Here is a 9,318-nt window from a genome sequence, read left to right on the forward strand (position 1 = left end):
CTGCAAAAATATATATTTTTTTATCGTCAGTGTTTATGTATTTTAACCATAAAATTGATTTAAATTTGATATGTGAAGTGATAATGACCTGCTGATTTCACATCATCCTTCTTTTCACAGGTCTGCGTACTTATCCAAAAAGTAAATAGGCTACATGAAATTAAAATACTGATATGAATTATTGCATATATATATATATATATATATATATATATATATATATATATATATATATATATATATATATATATATATAATGTATGTATATTGGCATAAGATTAGTGTATGTTAGATTAACATAAAGCCCAGTAAAAAAGTCCAATGTCTATAGGCTTGCTTAATGAAATAAAATCTGACAGTCTTATTTTTTATGGAATATTGCAGTGTTTTTTTATTCGTGTGCACTCATAATCTTTAAACACAATAATCTGTGGCTCACATGAGATCAAAAAATATTTTTATAGGCTAAAACCTGAAACAAGCTTTCCATCGGGTTCCATCGTCCTGAAGGCAGAGTTTGAATGTGTTGTTTTTTTTTTTATTAATATATATATATATATATATATATATATATTTATATATTATTTTTTTTGCTTACACAAACTCACTATATTTTCACATTTTATTCTTTAGCATAAAATACATCAGTAATAACACCTTTAAAAAAAAAAAACTTTTACTTGTCTTGTTGTCAATTCTCGGTTGTCAGAAGAGTCATGATGGCTGCGTCAAAGTCATGTGACCTTAGTGTAGCTTGTTTAAAATGATAAAAGTATTGTTCATTTGGGAAGGTTATCATGATGAACAAAACATGTAAGTTTCATAAACCTTTGTTAATCACAGAGCTTTCTGCAGTAATCCAAAAGCCAATGGAAAAATTCTGATGAGTTTTTGTCACAGAAACCAGGATGATTCTAGGTTATTGGTTGGAATATATTTGTGCTTTTTATCTGGGGTACTCCATCATCAAATGACAATGATCCAATCATGAAAATTCAATGATCTGATGGACAAAATCAACTCCCGTCCAACATTTTTGTTTATTCCAGTAGCTCAAATACACTGAAAAAAATGCTTCATTCATCCAATTAAAAAAAAATTAGTGTAATGATTCACGTCTATATTTTTTAACTTGAACCAATGAAAAATAAATAACTTTCCCTAAAAATAACTTATTTATTTTTCATTGGCTCAAGTTGAAAAATATAGATTTGAATCATTACCCTAAATTTTTTTAATTGGATGAATGAAACATTTTTTTCAGTGTATATGTCATAATAGGGAAGAAAAAAATTACCACAATCCATTTCATGTCAATCTTGAAAAGAACCTCTGGTATTTTGCCATTGTGAAATACCCAGTTTATTGGCCATATAAAATTATTTAACCATTCACTACGATAAGAATTCCAGAGATCCACATAATAATAAAGTAAAAAAAAACAAACAAAAAAAAACATACATTCATGTAATGGCAAGGGAAAATTCTGAATATATATTTTACTATATTTTACAGATAAAAGGCAAAGGCCTGTATCAAACTGCCTCTCAATAAACTGCAAATAATTTTCTTATTCTTCACACGCTGTCGGTTTTCAATTCCATGCTTGCTACAGACTGCATTTTGGTTATTCACCAGACTTATATCTGCCTGATACATTACTCCGTAGGGCTTCTAGCAAAAGGATTATCGTGTACTACAAGCCACTTTAATAAGCTTCAAGAGTCCAGAAGGATCTGCCAACAGTAAACATGCCGTGCATCACAACTGCGCTCTGTCTCCCTCATGTCTCTGGCAGGCACAGGCACAGATGCTGTGTATTTCACCACTAAGGTGCATCCCTTGTGGATGAACTCTGATTCACTCTGCTTCTCTATTCTGGAAATGCAATGCTTTGCCTGTTGCCCAGATTAGTGGCATTCATTCGCTCATCAACATGCATAAACCATGTCCCTCCCCCCACCCCGTCTCTCTGTGTTTCTCTTTCTCATCTTTTTTGTTTAATTTTTTCTCCTTTCATTCTCAAATGAATGCATCTCTTCTCCCAGGAAACCATGATGCAAGGGAGGGCAAATGTGAATATACTATCACCCCAATGCTCAGCCAGACAGCCAGAGACTGGAGGAGCAAATTGCATGTTTAACATTCAAAACTGACACTCTATTAAACAATAACACTGCTATCTATTTAGGCATTATTATGTTGCTGTGTATTTCTTGTAAATGAAACATCTCCGCTCTCCTGTCCTGTTTTATAGCCCATGTTAGTTCAACAGACAATTGTGCCTGAACTGCAACAAATGTGTAGTACCAAAGGCTCTGGATATAAACTGAATTTGATTATATCTACTGCTGATAAGCCACTCTGTACCTAATGGCTTTGAACCCTACATGAAACACCATATCAAAATCACATAGGAATAGAAAGCCATAAAGCACAGCAGTGTTTAGAGTTTAATCAGACTGTACTCGTGTTTAGTTCTGCGGTGAAACCACCATGAGACTTGCAGTGTTTCCGTACTTTTATTACATGTTTTTTTTTTTTTTTTCACAGCTAAACAGATTCTATTTAAACCACTTGAGACAAGTTGCAGTCTGCAGAGAAGATTAAAGAGAGAGAAAAAACTCACATCATCATGAATAATTAAACAAAAGAGAGACTATTATTCATTTTTTCTGGCCTGGGAGGATTAAAGTGTTTGTATCTCATTGTTCTTTTTAAAGTTTCTCCTTGGGGGAAATTCTGGGATTTCTCTTGATTTATGTATGGGTTTACTTTTTTATTTCTTGCGCTAAGCCTTCTATGAGCTCCTCATCACACTTCAGTAGCGGGATGTGTTTTTGTCCATCAGTCTCCAAGAACATTCCAAACAGTCTTTGATGAGACATTGTAACGATGCCAAGAAATAAAAAGGTACAGCGCTTATCAAAGGCTTTTGTGATTTCCACAGTGGCCCTGGTGAATGATGAGGGGATTATGTAAACATTCAATTTACAATTAGACTTCAGAAGTCTAGCTGACTTTCTGCCTCTTACAAAATCACAGCTCAAGGGAGTTTAGAAGATCTGCTTAATGAACACAATCTACGCATAAACAGTTAAGCAAACTTGCCGTTCTGACACTAATGAAATGGCTGATGAAAATGGCACATTATAATCTGATTTTTGTTTTGAGCTCTGTGCTTGGTGTTGTTATTTATTCACACAACTAAATGGGTATTTTGAGAATCCCAAAAGAAACACAAAAAATTATTGCTAATGGTAATGTCTCCTCATAAGATGTTATGCTTTAAATTATCATCATAAAAACTGAATTAAAATGATTGGCTAAGCATTCCAGATAGTCTGTGCATTAGTAGTATGTATTTTACAGTTGCTCTTTCTACAAGTGAGAGTCACAATTGATTTGTTTAAAACACAGATTCATTCAGGAACAAAGCAAGTGACTCTTTATTGTGAGTCATTAAATCATTCACTCAACTGATTCTTTCAATTCATTCCAGTAGGCCCTCACTGCAGAACACAAGATCCAGGGGGCATGGTTGGATCCACATCTAGGGATGGAGATTGGTAGGTTTAGGTATATGTAAGGTGGGAGGAGTTGGATCTGGATCCAACCACGCCCCCTGGATCTTGTGTTCTGCAGTGAGGACCATCTCATTCATTCAGGAATGAAACAAATGACTTTTGAAAGTGACAAAAGTGAAAGTGACGTGACATTCAGCCAAGTATGGTGACCCATACTCAGAATTCGTGCTCTGCATTTAACCCATCCGAAGTGCACACACACAGAGCAGTGAACACACACACACACTGTGAACACACACCCGGAGCAGTGGGCAGCCATTTTTATGCTGCGGCGCCTGGGGAGCAGTTGGGGGTTCGATGCCTTGCTCAAGGTGCACCTAAGTCATGGTATTGAAGGTGGAGAGAGAACTGTACATGCACTCCCCCCACCCACAATTCCTGCCGGCCCGAGACTCGAACTCACAACCCTTCGATTGGGAGTCAGACTCTCTAACCATTAGGCCACGACTTCCCCACAGTAAGTGAGTCATTTAGTAAGTGAGTCATTGAATCATTCACTCACATGATTGATTCATTGCTTTTTTGAAGCTATTTTGGCAGAGCAAAATACAGACAAACTAAACAGTGTCTAAAATGTAAATTATTTAATACTTTCTTATTGTTTATTCAACTGCTATGTCAGACTTGCATTTGTGCTGAAGGGTCTGAAAATCAGCATGGTTGTCAATATCTGCGACAATTAAGTTAGTTCTGGAAAAGACTAAAGATGCTGGCAAATCAAATGTAGGCCTATATGAATGCTTGCATCACATTTTCACAACATTTATTAGTTCAGAATAATGCAGTTGCTTATTTTCTGTGAGTCTCATATTCTGTGTTGCAGACTGTCAATTTTGATGGTTGCATCTCTCTCTGCCTCTCTCTCTCTTTGGCAATAATTATACACTGGTCGTCTCTCTGCCCATTCATCCTCATAAATATCTGGCAAAGAGCTGATTATAGAGAGTCTACACATGTCATCAATTCCGCTGTGTATCAGAGCTGATTAATATTTGATTAACATTTATATTCCTAGCTTAATGTATTCTGACAACACAGTGCGGTCAGAATGGGAAAAAGACACCTGTGTGTGTCATGACAACACATCACAAACAATATTCACATACTGCCATTGCATATCATCCTACCTCATTATCTGAGAATAATACACTGCGAATAGAAATCCCTCTCTGGGTATGATGAATATGTCCCTCCAAATAAACTAGAACAGATTGATAACTGGAGGAACATAAGCTAACAATTGCGAATTTTAGCTTCAGAAATGCCCTAATTTTCTTCGTATTATGAACAGCGTATTATATGGAGCATATGAGCTATAAATTGCTTTTTGCAGAAAATACGCTTTAATAACATTGGGTGAAGAGGGAATGTGTTAACTCAGCCATGCAAATTCCCACAGAAAAATGGGAATTTAAATAATATCAGTAGTTTTTGGTGACATTTGAATGAATGTATTTACTGTATGTATGTTGATGGTAACTTATCTGTGAATGTAACATCTGTAAATGATTCAGAATGTTGTTATTTTTAACTAAAACTATTCAAATAATTTTCAGTAATGGCTGTATGCTTACATAAAGTAACCTAAATATTAGATGAAAAAATCTTACATGAATATTAGAAATGTGACTCTGGCAACTAAATAAAATAAAATAAGTTTAAGTTAAGGTACTAAAATCACTTAAAATCACTAATAATAAGAAACAAGACCAGAAACAAGGTTATTAAAGCTAAATGAGAACCTAAGAACTTATGGTTCTCAATCATTAGGGTGGTGATTTATATTTTGAATATCGAGCACATACTCCATACCTACACTGATACGAGCAACAATGTGCATGTGTGAGCTCATTAAGTCTCTGGCAGTCGAGGATGTCGCCCCCTTTCTGATGCTTATTCAGGGACACTAATTCAAATAGAATTGCTAATGGCAACAGTAACAACTGCACTAATAGTATCACAGCTCTGTTTTTATATCTTGTATGTGACAGCTTTAATCAAGCAGCAAACCTAGCCAATTAAAATGTTGTCAAGTAAAACCTGTGTGACAGAAATATAAATACAAATGTAATCTGACAGGCTTGTTTCACATGCAATATAATTCAGCCTCAGGAAAGGGATAATGAAATATATGTGTCTTACTCAGGCCAGAGACAACACAGAGTTAAATGAAGTGTTTCAGGTTTATGCATTAGACGTAACTCTAATTACTCACATTATAACAGACGCATGCACTAATGATCATTATGTCAAGCCAGTGCAACACAGCAAAACAGTCCGTTTAGAGGCTCTTACGATCTCTCTGATTGGCTGTTAACTCTGACTCGCTGCCAAATCACTATCGAAGTCACATCCCATGAAAGCTAATTAGACAAAAACATTACAGTGCTTGGTCAAATGGAATTGTTAATGTGATATAAAGCACACTCATTGTTTGTGTGTGTATTAAAAAGACATAATGAAGGATGCTTAAGACATTAAACATATTAAACAAATGAGTAGCTCACCAGACTGAGGACGGGGGAATGGGCAACCAACTGCTTAAGGAAGCGAGAAAAATGGGACCAAGAGAGCCTGAAAAATCAAATTGGTTTAAGTCTGGTCACAATATTCTGTGACATGAAAGGAAACAAGAAAGAAATTCAAAATTTTTAAAGGGCACAATAAAATATGAAACAAGGGTGAGAACGGGCTCCATCTTTAACCAAGCCTCTTTCTTACTTTCTTCAATGAGTCCTTGTGCTTCAGTTTTGGCACTGAGCCGTTGCCTCTTAGATGGAGAGCACGTACAGGGAGGGGGAGATCTATTGTATGTGTCCCCCTCTTCAACTGCTATTTGAGTTACACAGACACCGGATGCTGCACTCCTCATACTCCACTGGTTTGATCTGCTCTGGAAAGGAGCACCAGAAACCCTGTTTTAGGCAAATTCCCTCATCTGAACACAAATGCATTTATCAGCATTCAGACAGAGGGTTCCCACCGGAGCCATTCAGGGTTAAGTGCCCTGTTCAAGGGCACAACATCTATGTCTAGGGGTGGGACGTAAAAGCAAGACTGATCGTGTGACATTTCAAGGGTGGGGGCAGCAGATTCTCCATCGTGCTCCCAACTGTTGAGAACAAGGCATAGCAAACTGCACATTTTAATAACATCAGCATTTTCATTTTTATATGCCTTCGGAAGACTGTAATACAGTACACAAGTCTTATGAACCACTTTTATTGTCCTTTTTTTGTCAATTCACTTTTATTACAGGTATATTAAAAAAAGGAGGCCATAATGTTTTACAATAATTCACTTTTTGGGTTCCACAAAAGGAAACATGAAAGTGAGTGATATGACATTTATTCACATTAAAGTCGCAATGTAACATAAAAAGCAACAGATCTTTTTTTCCCGTTTTTCCCGTATTGTGACATACACCCGAAAGAAAAAAAAAATATATTTATTATAAGTAAAATGTATAATAAATAAGTAATAAATATATGAAATACTACATAGCAACAGATCTTTTTTTCCCGTTTTGTGGGTGTGAATATTAATACACAATATAAAAATGTAATAAATAATACTTTTACTATATTTACATTTTTTAAAGTTCTACCAAATGTTATGAAAGAGCCATTGCAATCTTGCCACACATTTTAATTACATCAGTATTAATTAACTATATATGTAGATGCATTATATTAATATAAAATACAGTTTATATTTATATATATTTCTGTATATATATATATATATTTTTATCTATATTTCTCAAATTTAATATCTTACCAAATTTGATGTTTTCTTCCATACTCTTTTCTTTCCTGGTGCCCCTTTAGGTGGATAGAGGAACACAGAGCAGTCAGGGTCTCCGTGAAGGTGCTCTGCCTCCCTGAGGTGAATTCAGTCTGTTTTTCTCTCTTTCTTCAAACTAGAATCTCTGAAATGTCTCTTTTTACAGAAATCCGGCATTTCTTCACTGAGAAACCTGAGAAATCACAAATAATTCAGTAGAACATCTTCACAACTCTTCTCTTCTCAATGCCGCTTTTCACAGAAACCTGGCAGATCCCTGTCAATAAACTGAAGGGAGAGAGGACAAAAAAAATGAGATTACATAAGAATTCAGTAGTACATCTTCAGAACTCCTTTCCCTCTGTCAGGGAAAAGCAGAAGTGAGAGGGGAGGAGTGGAGGAATGGGAAGGCTGTCTCCATTCTCCTCTGCATCCCTCTGCCTTATTCTCACAGCTCTCCCTGCAACACACACACACACTGCACAGCCCCCACCTCTCCCCCTTCTTCTGCTCTGTCAAATAGACACACAAGCTTAGTTCATTACTATTCACCGGGTCTTCCTAAGACGCGCAATGCTACCCTACTAAGAGAGGAAGCCAGCGAGGTGAAAACAGGCTTGTTGCATCTAATGTGAAATGGATTGTCTCGTGCTGTGTCCATTCTGAAATATCAAAAGCCTTCCACCTCCCCCGTCCAAAAACTGTGACGCAATAAGCAGCAATGTAATATATTCCTTTGTCTGTCCTTTTTGTTGCTCATGATACACGATACAGGTATGTGCTCAATTTGTCTCGAGTCTTATCTCAAAGTTCCTCTCCCACCATCTTAAAATGCTGTCTTATCCCATTCATCGAATCCCTCTTATGTTACCCCCGATCTTTGTTTTTCTCCCATTTTCCCTCTACTAGCGTTTGCTGGGAGAGATCTGTCTCGCTTGGCTAGAGAGCTGGCAGCAGGGCTGAGGTGAGGAGAGAGAGCGAGTACACTGAGGTTAGCCATGTGAGTCCTCCAGCACTCTCAACTTCACCAGCTGCTTCCCCCGAGGAGCTGCGTGCCTCTGGGCTCTGCACTCGGTTCGATCAAGTTCAACAACTTTTTTTGATGCGAAGCTTTGAGTTTTGATGGCATTTGAAAGGTTGAGTGTAATGCATGGAAAAAAGTGGAAATTTTTGCTCTTGGAGGTAATACTTTGTTTGTGTGTGCCAAATTCCTGGCAAGGACAATCTTGCGAGTTACCTTTCTTGCATTTTTTCCTCCTTTCTCGCCACCCTGCCGTTGTTGACTGAGGAGTGAAATGAGAGAGGAAATCCTTTTACACATGATCTGGTCTGTTAGGCTTGGCTGCGCCTTTCTGCAGTAGTTTTGTAATTGTTTACTTGTCATTTTTGGTCTATGTTAGGTCTCTTACAATAAACTAACTGAAAAATATTTGAACAGAAATGACTTGCTTGCTTGGGGTTGACTGACTTTTCAAAATTGCATGTGTTGGTATGAGCGGCCTAAAATAGGTTACCACTAAAAAGTCTCCATGAAATGGAAATTCATCTTATGTGTTTTCGGTAACGATTTAGTATAGCAACCAATTCTCACAATTAACTAGTTGCTTTTTAACATTTTGGGTGTCTATTAGTATTTATAAAGCACATATGTACTTATAAAGCTAAAATGCATTATTTCATATTCTGCATAATCATATTCTACATCCCTAATCCTTTCAATTAAGTAAACTTAACAACTACCTTGCTTACTATTAATAAGCAGCAAATTAGGAGTTTAGTGAGGCAAAAGTCATAGTTAATGGTTTGTTAATAGTGAGAATTGGACCTTAAAATAAAGTGTAACCATGTTTTCTTAATGATCTTATTGTGAAAGATTCATCCATGCTCATATTTCATTTTTTGACCTTGGAATTTTTCATCAACATTTCATAAGTGATTTAATCCA

General features: G+C 36.3%; 1 long non-coding RNA gene across 1 annotated transcript; it reads right to left on the bottom strand.

Annotated features, from left to right (window-relative positions):
* Nucleotides 1–3,998: 3,998 nt before the first annotated feature.
* LOC122141966 lies at nt 3,999–8,544 on the bottom strand. Its single transcript, XR_006158246.1, has 4 exons — nt 7,368–8,544; nt 6,309–6,480; nt 6,095–6,161; nt 3,999–5,950 (listed from the first exon to the last, which is right to left on the bottom strand). It is a non-coding gene; the product is annotated as an uncharacterized LOC122141966 (long non-coding RNA).
* Between the last annotated feature and the right edge of the window lie 774 nt (nt 8,545–9,318).

This window comes from Cyprinus carpio, chromosome B23, assembly GCF_018340385.1.
Source record: "Cyprinus carpio isolate SPL01 chromosome B23, ASM1834038v1, whole genome shotgun sequence".
Classification (NCBI taxonomy): Eukaryota; Metazoa; Chordata; class Actinopteri; order Cypriniformes; family Cyprinidae; genus Cyprinus; species Cyprinus carpio.